The sequence below is a fragment of the Nycticebus coucang genome, chromosome 13, assembly GCF_027406575.1.
Source record: "Nycticebus coucang isolate mNycCou1 chromosome 13, mNycCou1.pri, whole genome shotgun sequence".
In the NCBI taxonomy this organism is placed as follows: Eukaryota; Metazoa; Chordata; class Mammalia; order Primates; family Lorisidae; genus Nycticebus; species Nycticebus coucang.
In genome coordinates this window covers 14,757,289-14,772,338 of record NC_069792.1, presented here as the reverse complement: position 1 = coordinate 14,772,338, position 15,050 = coordinate 14,757,289, and positions in this window count along the sequence as shown.

The following is a 15,050-nucleotide window of genomic DNA, read 5'->3' as shown; positions in this document are numbered from 1 at the left end:
ATGGTCCTAGTGTCATTATCAGTGGGCTTTCTCAGCTGCGAAAAGCACTTGATACCTTCCTTTTATTGGTAATAGACATTGTTGAAGAGATTTTTCTATAAAATTCCTTATAAATGTCCTTAAAAGAACTGCTGATCTAAAGTTTTGAGAGACATTCCGTATTAGTTTCCTATCCTTGCTGTAACAGATTATTTCAAATTTAGTGGCTTAATACAACACAAATTGATTTTATACCTCTGAAACTCAGAAGTCCATATTACTATTTTTAAACAATTACACTGCTTAATGTAACATTTAAGATAATGTGGCCATCATGGCTCAAACTATTTTTAAGATATCTATCTGGCAACTGATGGTCAAACTTAGACTAAATTCTTAATAGATCTTCATCTTCCAAAATGTATTTGTATAATACGTAACAATATTCACAGCTCAAAACTGGTGAACAAAAGTTTGTCTAAGAAATACTTTGAATTTTGACAACAACAACAAAATAAAAACATGGCTACTGCCAAAGAATTGATTGATTTCATTGTGTAATAATAATGATAAATATTATTGTTATGGAGTATTTACCCAGTGCCAAGCCATATTCTAAGTCCTTGTACATATATTCATTTACTCCTCAAAATGACACGGTGAGTTGGATCCTGTGATTTACCTATTTTAAGACGAGAGAACTGAAGCACAGATGCTGAACAACTTGTTCCCAATGCAGATCACACAGCAAGGAAGGAACTGAGATGGAACTTGAACTCAGGCCTTCTAGCTCCAGATCCAGGTACACTAAGAAGTTCTGAAAAACAATTTAGAGCCAGATGTCCTTAAGAGAGTTCAAGTGCATTTTTTCTTCATTAACAGTTGGGGAGATAACATGGCAGAGGAGTCAAGGCAAGTTCTGATGTTTTTGTCCTGAGATGTTCATTCCAAGTTTTAAATGACTTCTCTCTGCAATTGGACTTTATTTTGGGATCCTTTCTCAGTTTACTCTTTATATTTTGACCCCTAATATTCTAAAAAGTCACTAATAAAATGAAAACATGTATTAAGATTTTAATAATTTTATACTTCCTTTCTAACTCATACTCTTATAATCAGACATGGTACCAAGTGTTTCTATAAGGTCACATGACTGACTTTTAATAAATGTTATAAAACTTACCTATTAAAATGAGTGCCCTTCCCATTATGACCACAATTTATTTATTAGGAATAGTTCAAAATACTAGTTAGCTATTATCTTTTCAAATTCAATTTACTTGCAAAAGAAAATATTGCCACAATAACTAAGAAAATGCCAGGAAGGCTATGTTAACCAGTGTGATGAAAATGTGTCCAACGGTCTATGAAACCAGGGTATGGTACCCCATGATCACGTTAATGTACACAGCTATGATTTAATAAAAAAAATAAATTAAAAAAAAAGAAAATATTGTCTATTCACACAAGTCAAAAACACACACCAGCAGCTCTGAAGGCCATTCCAAAAGGTACCTGTCTGCAATGAACAGACAATGCTGTAGTTCTCCAAAGCATTAGCAGGGCTCCTCCCTGAGTGACTATTCTGAAGACAAGGTGCAGAGTTGCAGGCATAATGGGGAGCACGCCCTTCCAATTGGTTTGGCTGTCAGGAGTTATTTGGTCTCTCCATGATGAGTATGAAAATTCTGACTGTATGGCTTGGTGCCTGTAGCTCAGTGGATAGGGTGCCAGCCACATACACTGGGACCAGCCTGAGCCTCCCAAACAACAATGACAACTACAACAAAACATAGCTGGGCATTGTGGCAGGCACCTGTAGTCCCAGCTACTTGAGAAGCTGAGGCATGAGAATCGCTTAAGCCCAAGAGTTTGAGGTTGCTATGATCTGTGATGCCACAGCACTCTACCAAGGGTGACATAGTGAGACTCTGTCTCAAAACAAACAAAAAAAATTGACTGTAATAGTCTATTTGCAATCGTACCTAGAAGAATTCCTACCTCTAGATCTTACAAAATAACTTGGTTTGAATGAGTGAATCACAGCCTGGAATAACTAGCTATAATTGGTTTAAAACATTACATAGAATTCACCATAAATGATACAAGAAAGTTCTGAAGCCATTTTCAATTTTCCCTCCTTAGAAGTGGGTAAAAATGTTCCTTAGGTGTAGCTGAGACAAATATTCCTGCTCTGGTTCAGACCTCTCTTCTGCACTTGCTTGTGTCCTGTTCAAAGCATTCTGGGTGACTGTTCCCAACCATTCTGTTCTGGTCTGGTCGCTTCCTTTCATCATTGAACTTGTCCTTGTTTTCTAATTATGGACTTCTTCAAAGCTCATCTCAAGTGCAGCGTATTATCGCATACTGTACCTCTACTCTTCAAAACACTTGCTCTTGCGTACTTATTCTTGGGGAACGGCTTCTGTTTACAGTTGTGTGGCTCTGCAGCTTTAATCTCTGCCATCTGTCTTCACCTCTATGTGCTGTGGTCAGCTTCTGGACCAGTGATGAAAGGAATGTTTTTAATCCAGTTATTTCAGTAGGAAGAGTAAATTAGTAAATGACATCTAAGCTGAAAATGGATATTCCCCTCTGGGGAGAAGATAGCACATACTTATACGCACATTCATACACACATATATCAGAGCTCCATGCACCAGATTTCTTCTGTAATACAGTCAAATATCCCTCCTGGCTTCAGGGGTTCTGTACATCCACTTCATGTCCGGTGTCATTGGGGGTCTATTTCAGACAGTGCCTTCACTCTGAGTCATTGCTGGTGGTCGAGATTTAGTTCCCTATCACCTTTAAATCCATTTTAAGTCACTTGGCTCAGCTTAATGTAAGTGAGTGACTTAGGCAGCAACATTTCTCTGGGTATTACAGTCCTGAAGCCCCTTAACTAAGCTCTAGTACAGAAACCCTTGTAAATCCAGCATTAACTGGAAAAATTTGCCAGAAGGCTGAGGTCTGGCTATGCTACCCCTTAGAAGATTCCGCTGTCTTACAGGATGCATGGAAGAAATTTCCTCAGGAAAAATGGTTCATCAGCTTTGGTAAAAGAAAGGCCTCTACAAATATTGTAATTTTACAGTATATTAAGCAAGTGCTACTTTTAGGTTTTTTTTTGCATGCAGATGATGATAAACATGATCACAGATGCTAAGGAATTTGGATCAAAAACCAATAAATTACAGAAGCAAAATATTAAAAATGTATAATGTTATGGATATAGAAATGCGTAACATAACGTATATGATCAAAATATGGATCTTTAGTTAAATAACAAGCGTGTATTAAGTTCCTAATCATGCTAAAGACTATTAAAATTTGAAAATTTCTAAATAAAACATCTTCATTTTCCAAATACTGAACACAAATCCCTAAATAACTGAATGTATGATAGTTCTTTCTTATGAGCATGCAGCTTATTTTTTTATTACACCTCAGGTTTGGAGTCATTACACAAGAACCTGGTTGATATTCATTAGAATGGACCATAAATGCCAGTCTGCTAAAATTTTGTTATATGCCACCTCGTTTATTTTAGATTAGATATTTGTTCTTCTAGAAATGCTGAACATTTTATGCATGTCTAAAATATTATTTTAATCTAGTTTCAAGCAATGTAAGCATCAATTCTTTATCATTCCATTGAATATTTTAATCATATGAAGTTAATTACCAATGCTAAAAATATGCTTATGTTAAACAGTAATAAAAAAATAGGAAGGTATAAGTAATATCATTCCTAGGACTGTTTAATAAACCTGGGAAGGAATACAGGTGTGTTCTTAATATACATAGAAATATCAAGTTACATCATTTATCCAAGATCACACGATTAGGATAATAAGGTTATCTAAACTTATATAACATGCTGTAGAATACAAAATAGTTTAGATTTTCATTTTTCCTTGGAAGAATTAGCGATACTAATATTGTACTTCCATATTAAGGAAATTAAGGTCTAGAAAATTTAAATGATGTAGTCAATGTCAGAAGGGCAAGAGGGGGCTGGGACCAAAGGCAGAAGATTGTTGGTGAAGTGCAGAAATGCTGCTCATTCACTAGGAAAACACCTTTACTGAGTGACCACTGACAACCATTGGTGCTTCATCCTGTTCATCTTCGTAACCGCTCAGTGAGAGGAACTGGTTATTACAGGAATCCCACTTTGTGGATGAGAAAACCAATAGCCAAGAGATGGTGACTTGCCTTAAGTCACAGACACAGGGACACATGTGTTCTGCTGTCTAATTCAGTGCTTTTTTATTACACACTGTTGTCTTTTTAGAAATCAGCAATGTGGCTGACATAATAAGTAAATAAGTGAAAGATATAATAAAGTGAGTTTTAACCTTCTGACGGCGAACAATACCTATAGGCATTCAAATAAGATGTTCCTTTGGTTTAGTGCAAATGATGCGTGTGGGAATTTTTCATTTCACACACAAAAACTTGAGGATGTTTTACTGTTATGTTACCTGACGTAAGTTGGTAAGCATCACATGCTTTGTTCTCAATATTTTTTATTTGTGCTTGAAATGATTTGTACAAATAGTAGATTCTTGTGGGAGTATATATAAATAGGGAATTTGATTAACTCAAAGATTTGTCAAGTTCAGAAGACTCGATCATTGTTGGAGAATTAGGCTATTAGAGGTGGCCTTAAAAATATTTCTCACGGGGGCGGTGCCTGTGGCTCAGTGAGTAGGGCACCGGCCCCATATGCCGAGGGTAGCGGGTTCAAACCCAGCCCTGGCCAAACTGCAACAAAAAAATAGCCGGGCGTTGTGGCGGGTGCCTGTAGTCCCAGCTGCTCGGGAGGCTGAGGCAGGAGAATCACGGAAGCCGAAGAGTTAGAGGTTGCTGTGAGCCGTGTGATGCCACGGCACTCTACCCGAGGGCGATACAGTGAGACTCTGTCTCTACAAAAAAAAATATATATATATATTTCTCACCAAAAACATCAATTGCCATGTACATCAGAATCTGATCTGGAAAATTTAAGTGTACAACCTATTTCAAATTTGAAAGATGTCAATCCTGGGCAACTTCAATGAGCGAGAAGACAATTTGAATCCAAAAATACATGATTTTGATGTTTTGAGTTGCTCCATACAACAATGGATTTTTAAATTTTTATTGATATGGAAAAACTTTATCATTTCATAATAAATTTTTTGTTTACATATTTCATTTTTAACAAATATAAATATGAAATATGGAAACTGAAACCAACTTGGGTGAATTATTTTGATTAGTAAGAAACCAAGGGGTTTCAAGTAGCACGCTGTGTGTCGTGACGGTTGTTGTGATCGCTGCACACTTCAATTGCACGTTTAGCTTGTGAACCCTCCACAAAGTGTTAATATGAATATGTGATATGATTATAGTAAGTAATCCAGAAATTGAGAGTCCGTGGATAGTCTGTAGAATTATGATTATCTGTGATTTGCTCCTTGCTTACTTGGCTTCTCAGGCCATGTCAATCTAGCATTTTTCCTTTTTTTAAAATATTTTTTCCATTTGAGTTTCTATAGATCTTTATCTTTTTTAATTTTTTAAATTTCAAAATATTAAGGGGATATAGATTTTTTTTTAATTTCAAAATATTGTGAGGTACAAATGTTTTTGGTTATGTGTATGGCTTTTGCTAGGCTTCTGTCAGGGTGGTAAGTGTGCCCAAACACCCGAAGTGTTCACTGTACCCATCAGGTAGGTTTCCACCCACCCCCTTCTCTACTCCCCCGCCAGTTCCCCATTTGATTCCCAATGACTTTTACTTTCCTCTGTGTACTTGGGTGCCCATTGTTTAGCTCCAATTTATCTAATCTGGACCCAGTAGTGAGATATTTCATTTTCTTTCTCTCTCTTTCCTTTCCTTCCCTTCCCTCCCTCCCTTCCTTGCTTCCTTCCTTCTCTCTTTCTCTCTCTCCTACCTTCCTTCTTTCTTTCTTCCTTTTTTCTTTCTCTTCCTTTCTTCTCTCTTTCAGTTAGTAGTTGAATGGCCTATATGACTAATGCTGTAGACATACAGATAAATATGAAAGTATGGTCTTCAAAAAGACCACAATCTCAAAGGGGAGCAGTTGTACAACTTAGTGAAATGAAATGAGTTCTAGAAGCATAAATAAGCTTATACATACTGCAGTAGTACAAGAAAATATGGGCTCAGCATAGTCCAAGGAGGTCATACATTACACTGAGTATATCCTTGGGTAAATTGTTTGTAGATGAATAGCAGCTTGCCAGGTGGTCTGGGGAAAGGGTTTGCCCATGAAGAAGTGGCATATGTTCAGTGAATCTGCATGGCAGGCAGTTTAGGAGAACTGCAAGTGATTGAGTTTGTCTTTCTAAATTGATGGCTATTTTCCGATTTGGGACAGCAAAGACAAGCAGGGACCATACAGCTCTCTGTGCCATGCCACGTTCTTTGAAAGTTATCTAGGAGATGGAGATGAGCTTTGAAATGCTTTGAACTCAGGATAGAATTTATCTAAATCGCCATTTTGGAAGATCGGCCTGTAAGCCCTGTGGGTAAGAAATCAAAGTGTGGTGAAATGAAACTCAGGGAGACTCTCTGTGAGTTATGCTAGTCCATTAGGGCTGACAGAGCAGAATATTGCAGACTAAGTCCCTTAAACAACAATAATTTAATTTTTCAAATTTCTGGAAGCTGAGTCCAAAATCAAGATGTCAGCAGATTTGCTTTCTCTTAAATCTTCTCTTCTCTTGCAAGTGACTTCCTGTTCACTTGTCCTCACGGCCTTTGGTCTGTATCTGCACCTCTCTTGCCCTCTTTTTATATGGACGTAAACACTATCAGATTAAGGCTCTGCCCTTATGAACTCACTTAAATGTATTTACCCCTAATGACTCTGTCTCAAAATACAGCCACATTGGAGGTGAGAACTTCAATATCTGAATTTGGGGGTGGGGGAACCACAGTTAATTTCATAACATTCTGCCTCTGAATCCCCCGAAATTCATGTCTTCTCACATGCAAGATCCATTTACCCGATCCCAGTGCCCTCAAGTCTTACATTTCAGTATCAGCTCTAAGCCCAAAGTCTCACATAAATATTATCTGGATCACGTATGGGTGAGGCTGGCTGTGTGCTTCATTTTGAGGCGAAATTTCTCTTCATCTGTGAGCCTGTGAAACCAATTTATGTACTTCTAAAATGCAATGGTAGGATTGGCATAGGATCAACATTTCCATTCAAAAAGGGACAAATTGGAAAGAAATTGGGGTGATGTGTCCTAAGCAAATCCAAAATCTAGCAAGGCAAATTCCATTAGATTTAAAGGCTTGAGAATAATCCCCTTTGACCACATGCTGTGTGGCCTCCAGGCCGACTGGGGCAGCAGCCTTTGGAGTGCACGCCTGGTGGCTGTGGGTGGCAGCCTGGCTCCTGGAGCACAGCACTGCAACTTGATTCACTGAGACTGAGAAGGAGACAGCCTTGTTCCCAGACCTGCACACTCTGGGACTATAGTGGCAGTGCCAGCTCTGCTAATTTCTATATTGTCTTCAGGGTTTTTCTTTCCTTTTCTTGAATGGTAAGCCACTTTCACAGCCTGATAGCCCTATTATCCCATCCTGTAAAATCTCTAAGGTCTGAAAAATCTTCCTTTACTTCATCTCATCTCTGTCCCTCTTAGTCTAAATTGGCTGTGTCTCGGCAGATACAATTCCATTTCTATTCCTGGGTTCTGCTGAGGTGTTTGATTAAATCCATGGTAATCTCTTCATGAAGTGATTGTTGAACCACACCTTTGGTGGACTCTCAAGAACACACCTTCTCATTTCTGGAAATATACATAGGCTGAGAATTTCCCAAATATTCAAATTTTGGTTTCTCTCTACATAATAATTTACTTGATATATCTCTCTTTTCCTTGCATTTTTTCTGTAAGAAATAAGGAGCAACCTGGGTGTACTTTTAAAACTTTCCTTAGAAAATCTCAAATATCCAAGTTCATCCGCTTTTAGCTTCACCTTTCCACAAAATATTATAACATACTTCATCCAAGTTCTTAGTCTCTGCCAGACATTTATTACCTCTCCTCTCGTTTCCAATCGTGTGTAGATCTGCCAAAGGGAAAAGGGACCACGAGAGACACAAAGATTTGGGGATTTTCAGCTATAGAAAGCAGTAAAAGCTGTTTGGGCATGGGCAAAATTTCATTGAAAATAGAGAGTGATATGAGAACAAAAGAACAATTTAATCTTGACCTAGAACCCGTGGCTTGCATAAGACACTCATACTCTTATACCAAATCCCACATTTCTGCTTAAACTTACTCTGATAGGTTTCATTTGCTGGCAATAACAGAACCCTAAAACTTCAAGGGCCTAACTTTTGTTCTCACATCGTTTTTTTTCATAAATACTTCAAGTGCTAAGAACTAAAAAAATATAAACACACTGCTATAATCACAAGGTCAGAATTGCCACTTGTCTCAAAAATATATTTTTATTTTTTCATCCTGATTTAATGAAGGTTAATGCATTTGAATTAGGATCTCACAAGATTTCTTGTTTTGCTTTTTGTTGACTCATCTCGTAAGTATGTTTTATAATAAGCAGTTCCTCCTCGCCTACTATATTTTAAAGCATTTATATCTATTTCTTGAAAAAAACGAGTTACATTATTTTCTGTAACATTTCTTACATTCTGGGCATGCTGATGGCATCTTTTTGATGTCATTTAACATGCTCTGCTCCCCCTCATATGTCCTGTAAAATGACAGTGGATCTCACCACTGGACTTAGTGGATTGAATCTGGTTAACTATTTATTGGCCGGAATAGCTCATGGGTGGTGCTGTCTGATTCCTTGCATGGCATCATGAGGCATGGAATCTCTTATTGTCCCAGTTTTGTTAATATTAATCAGTGGGTTCAGATGTTGCCACCCTCATCCATCCATTATAAAGTTCCCATTAACTTTTCTTGTAATGATTTTAATCGCCGTTGATGACTAACATAGATGCATCATTTGAATAGAGGTTTTTAAAATGGGGATTTTTCTAATTCTGCCATTTCTTCTGCATTTATTAGGCATAATTCTTCTCTCCAGAAGAATTTTCTATAATTAAATATTTCATGCCAGAAAGCATATATGTCTATACACTTTTTAATTTATTTGATAATTATTAAAATAATGATTATAACTCCAGAAATTTCCAAAAATGGCCACAAAGAGGCAATTAGCAAAATTCAGATTGTAAAAAATCAAAACTGTACAATAAAATTCTTCCAGTTTCTTTAAGCAATAAATTGAGGAAATAAAAAGGGAGACAGAAAAGAAAGGAGAACCTGTAAGTTAAGAAAGACTTAGGCACCTGTCTACCATTCACTATGCGAGGCTTAACTTGGTTTTTATTTTTAAAAGTCTTGGATGTGAACTTTAAAAATCAATTTAATTTTCATGACACTGGTTAACATAGCCTACCAGCATTTTATTAGTTATTGTGTTAAGACATTCATATTCTACATTTAGTAAGTTTCACATGTACCCTTGTAAGATGCACCGTAGGCGTGGTTACCCAGAGTGATGAAAATATGTCAAATTGTATATAAAACCAGTGTATGGTGCCCCACGATTGCATTAATGGGATGATTTAATAAAAATAAAAGAAAATCAATTTAATTTGTGCCCTGACAGATACTTGATGATATTAATGAATTATTACTAATTTTAGATGTGATAATATTGTGGTTATTTTCCAGAGATATACACTGAAATATTTATGAATAAATGAAATGGTGTCAAAGATTTAAAAAAGAACCAACATGAAAGAATATAAAGATAAACAAGATTGCCATGAGTTGATAATTGATGAAAGTGGTGATGTTTATTTGTGAATCCATTATGCTACCCTGACTTTTGGTATGTGTATCAAATTTGTCATGATGATAATTCTGAAAGTCTAACCAGGACAGGGAAATTAAAGTAGCAGTCAAATTAAAGTTATATGATGTATTTTCTATTCATTTGAAATCCTTAAACATTTGCATATATTACTTTGATATTCAGAAATAGCTTTTGTCATGTACTTGACTCTATATCTGTTTGGTTGTTTTCTTCTTTAACTGTTTAGCAACAAGAAGGTAACAACTGCTTTTTATTTTTTGTATTTTCAGCAGATAGTAAAATTTATGGCACACAGACAGTTCTTACCACGTGTTTGTTTAATACATTGCTGACATTTTCAATACTAGTCTCCTCAGTAATCAGAAGACTTACCATAGCTAGTTTGCCATTTGAAAGAGCACAAAATGATAACCAAATGGGTTAAAGCAAAAGAAAGTCAGGCAATATCCCAAATTCTAAAATCTAAATTACCTTCACATTTCTGAAGCTATTATAACCATCCCTTACCCTAACACATGAAGACACACTAGCTTTATCAGTTTTAACTATTGTCTATTTCTTTGGAAATTGTATATAGGAAATTTTATGTTGATAAATTGTGATGGGAAGTGAGTACATTTTATTGTTCAGAAATCACTGGATTCTTGCAATAATCAGAAGCTAAGAATGAGGACTGATTATTAGTTTACCTCAATGTTCAACTTATTCCATGTTTGTTCTCTCTGCAATGTAACTCTCAGGGCAGATTGGAACTCTAATTAGGGGCCTAGCTTCTCTTTGATGTTGATGGCAACTCTTATTAGTATTAATGTATATGGAAGAGAGAATAGATCTTTAAATAATTTAAAAACAGCTTTGTGTATTATGAATACAGACATATAAAAGATTTAATGATGTGACTTTTACATATTTATACTATGAGCACATAAACACACACTCTGTGTATTGTATATAACTATGTCTTGGGGACTAAATGAAGCTCATAAAATCTTACCATTAATTATGTTGACAGAGGGAATATCCTTTTGTGTTTATTCATTCATTCCCAGAAATGGCTGCAGCTTCTTTTAATAATGATCTGCCTAGTTTTCAAACCTAAGTCTCTTAGAAGAACTCTAGCTAAGATTTCCCTAGGTAAGAGGAACAAATATTTTTCAACCAGGCAAATTAAAAGGCGGAAGACTTGGCATATGTCTTTATAAGTTAAGCAAGGGAGAGTATATATTTCTTAGTAAAAATGTTTGACAACATTTGACATTTAATCTTTTTTGTGTGTTTTTTCATAAATATTGTAAACTACAGCTGTAATCGTTCTTTGGGTACAAGTGACCTACAGTATGATTGTGGCTGTATTGTATTTGTAAGTCGTAAGTGGTGCTTGACATTGCAGTAAGAATAGCTTGTCTGTGACTTCTGCAGGGAGAGGCAATGAGATTTTGTTGGTCAGAAGGTGTATTTTTCGATTACGGCACAGCTTCTATATTTGAATGGTCCAGTTGCATTTAACACTGCACACTCTGTCCTTACATAGAGATTGCTTAATATCTAAATTACATAAACTTTCAAAAGCAGAAAGGAAAAAATACTGCTAAGTAGCTGTTCATTCAGAATCACAGAAATACAGATACAATCAAAATTCTTCTAGGGTTTATTCTATTGGTCTAGATTTAAGGCTGGTGCATTTCAAATTTCTTATGCATAAATAATTTTTCTCTTTAGAAAATCTTGCCCCTGAAAAGCAGCCCTGAAATGGTTTCAGTGAAGCCCCTTTTGAAGGACTCTCTGCACAGGTCAAGGAATAAACAATGCCAAGGGGCAAGGTCTTTGTTATGCATGAAGCTGCTGGCCATTTCAGAGGAACTCTGGGTGTCAGGGAACCCAGTTGATGACAGATGGTGTGACTGTCCTTGCAAATTTTTCACCTTAAAATGACAGCCTATGTGGAAATATCCTATAATCACTGGGGAAAGATACTCTAAAAGCCCCTTGATAATTGCATAAAGTTTTTATTTCAGGTATAGTTCTGGGCTCTTTTGATGTTTAAGAAAGCTTGGGTGCTTGTAATAAGAAAGGGGAAAGAAGAAAAATGTCTCCGTTCAAAGGGTAGTGTTCCCCTACACACAAAGCAATAAATGGCAAAAGGAAAAAAAAAAAAGATAATCAATATCCTTTCAGAGTCTGCCTTTTAAATGCATATATAGTTTGGTTTGCTGAACTTTGAGTCTGTTAAACATATACTATCATTTTTGAATACGAGGATTTTTTTGCTAATTTAAATTATTGCAAATGCCAGTGGAAATGGGTGGGCAGAATTCTCAGGTATATCCCAGGACAGATGCATAATACAAAAATAAGCAATAAATTGTTTACACAGTTTGCTTCAAAAACTGTTGTCCATGTATGACTAGAGGATTAAATTTTCTTCTTAATTTCTTCTCATTGAATCCAAAGCATATAAAAATGGGGCATAATTCTATAATTTCAGCAACAATTTTGTATTTTCCTCGCATATTTTTAATGTTTAATTAGGTGTGTTTAGCTGTTTAAGATCATTAAGGAAAGATTGCTAAAATTCTGAGTAATGGCTAGGAGTTTCTAGCTTATATAGTCTATAGATTTCCAGTGGCAGTCAGTATTATAAAATTAAGACATATTGAAAAGGCTTGGCTAATTTTGAATGCAAACATTGTTTTAGGCTTGTTTTAATGAGAAAATCATAGCTGTCATTTCTCTTTCACATGTACTATAATTTGCTCATATAATGCATTGTGGTCTCAAAGTATATGTCAAGGAGCAGAATGAGTTCACAACAAAAGAATCAATAGTTCATTATTTTTGGATTCAATTATTTGTATGTTCCTTTAGTAACTTCATTAAAATCAGAAGACTGAAAATTAAAACAATACTGGGATCAATTGTTTAAAATTGTTGTTTATATTCTTGACTGAGATTTTGTGCTTAAAGCTTTGTGTTAAAAAGATATTAATTTTCTCCTTGTAAAATATGAAGACAGTAGCAGTGACTAAAATAGGTGCATTGTTGATGGAGATGAGTACCTTCCTCACCTACAGGAGGTTGGCTGATTTTATAAATTATGTTCTGCCTTTGTTCATTAGTCACCTCCATCATAAATCCCTGTAATGACTAAAGTCTCCTGTGGTTCACAATTATAATGATGTTTCTTGAGATATAGACGAAATTCAGTTATATTTTGCAGGTTACTATTATGTTTTAAGAATGTACACAGGCTTGGGTCAATAAATACATTTGGAGGGTTTTCTTTTTACATTGGCAACTATTTTGTGAAGATGGAAGGGAAGAAAAAGAAAGAAGACTAGAGGGGGGAGGGCTTCGTTGAGAGTGAAGGAAAGAAAAGGAAAGGAAGGAAAATCCAACCTACATTCTGTATTAGTTAAAAGCATAAACTTCTAACTTCACAATTGTATAACTTCATCTACCATAATTTTCCAGTGTGGGCCTTGCAATATATTTTTTAAAAATAAAATCCCATATAGTTATGTCCACAAATCATTTCCAGAACTGTTTGTCTCATCTTTTTATCCTCATATGGAGAATGATGCTAAGGTGACAAAAAGGTTTTAGGATAGGAGGTCAATTTTTTGCTGAAGCCAAAATGCTGCTTGTTTCTTATTCCACATTTTATTTGCAGTGATCCTGTTTTCTTTCCTATCACTCTTCAGGATTCTCTCTTCAGAGGGTAGTGCATGGTTCTACATGTCACTAAGCAGTTTTTTTTGTTTGTTTTTTTTTTAGAGACAGAGCCTCACTTTGTTGCCCTCGGTAGAGTGCTGTAGTGTCACAGCTCACAGCAACCTCCAGCTCTTGGGTTTGGGTGATTCTCTTGCCTCAGCCTCCTGAGTAGCTGGGACTACAGGTGCCGGCCACAAAGCCCAGCTATTTTTTTTTGTTGCAGTTTAGCTGGGGCTGCGTTCGAACCCGCCACCCTCAGTATATGGAACCCGGTGTCGCCCTTCTCACTGAGCCATAGGCACCGCCCTCTGATCAGTTTTAACTTGTTGAAAACCTGCTCTGAAGTTTACAAGTTGGTGTGTTGTTTAGGATGACGTTAGACAGGTTTCTTGCATATAAAGTACTCCTCAGAATCTTGAAGTAGTAACTTGTAGTGTCAAAACTGCAGCTACAAATGTAGAATTTTTCAAGCTTTCTTGGCCATAGAGTTCTTTTCTCCCACTCTGGAAACAATTCACAGGACATGTGGTCCAGAGCACACTTTGGGCAGAAGAAAATTCTGATCTGTGTCACAGCGCCCTGAAGTCACACACCCGAGGTCAGTGGGGAAGAGAGGCCTAATGGAGTGGTGGGGAGAAGCTTTGTCTCAGGCCAGATCTAAAAACACGGTCCAATTGTACTCTTTAAAAAAGAGCAGCTTGCAAACAGAAAGAACATATGTTTGCTAGGTAACACAAAGTAGGGTGCCCAGGTGCTTAATCTTTCTAGGCCTGAGTATTCTCAGCTACAAGATCAGTTAACTCTGTCAGCCACATGTTTAGTGTTGCTTTATAGTGATATAAAGATCAAATTAGGTTTGTAAAAGCATTTTGAAAATGGCAAAGCACAATCTGATGTAAGAAATTATTATTGTTGAATGCAATCACGTAGTGAAGGAAACCACAACTTCTAACTTCACAGGCTTATGACTGACTTTTGCAAGATGTATAAACTTGGGAGAACTATGTGACCTTTCAAAACCTCAATTTCATCTTCTATAAAATGGGGATAATCGTGTCTACGCCATAAGTTGTTGAGAAAACTAAAGGAAATAATATGTTAGCTCAAATTAAGCAAATGTGACATATGTGATTCTCACGTTAGGGTTTCTTACTGAGGAATGCTCTTTTAGGCCTGACCATTCCTGGACACAAGGCGTAGATGGAAAGGTTCCTTCTCGGCAGGCTCAGGACTTTAGAAATGGAATATATTTATTAAAAAAAAAAAAAAAAAAAAACCTCTAAGTAGTCATAATCTTAAAATGAGGAACTAAGATATTAGAAGTAAGATAGAGAAATACCACAATGGAGAATCGGAAAGAATAACCCTATTAATTTACATTGGGAAATGCTCTGAAAATGGCCAACTATTCTGTTCTGGAATGGTTTTAGTCCTGTGCCATTATTTGAAAGAAGCTCTATCTCATTTT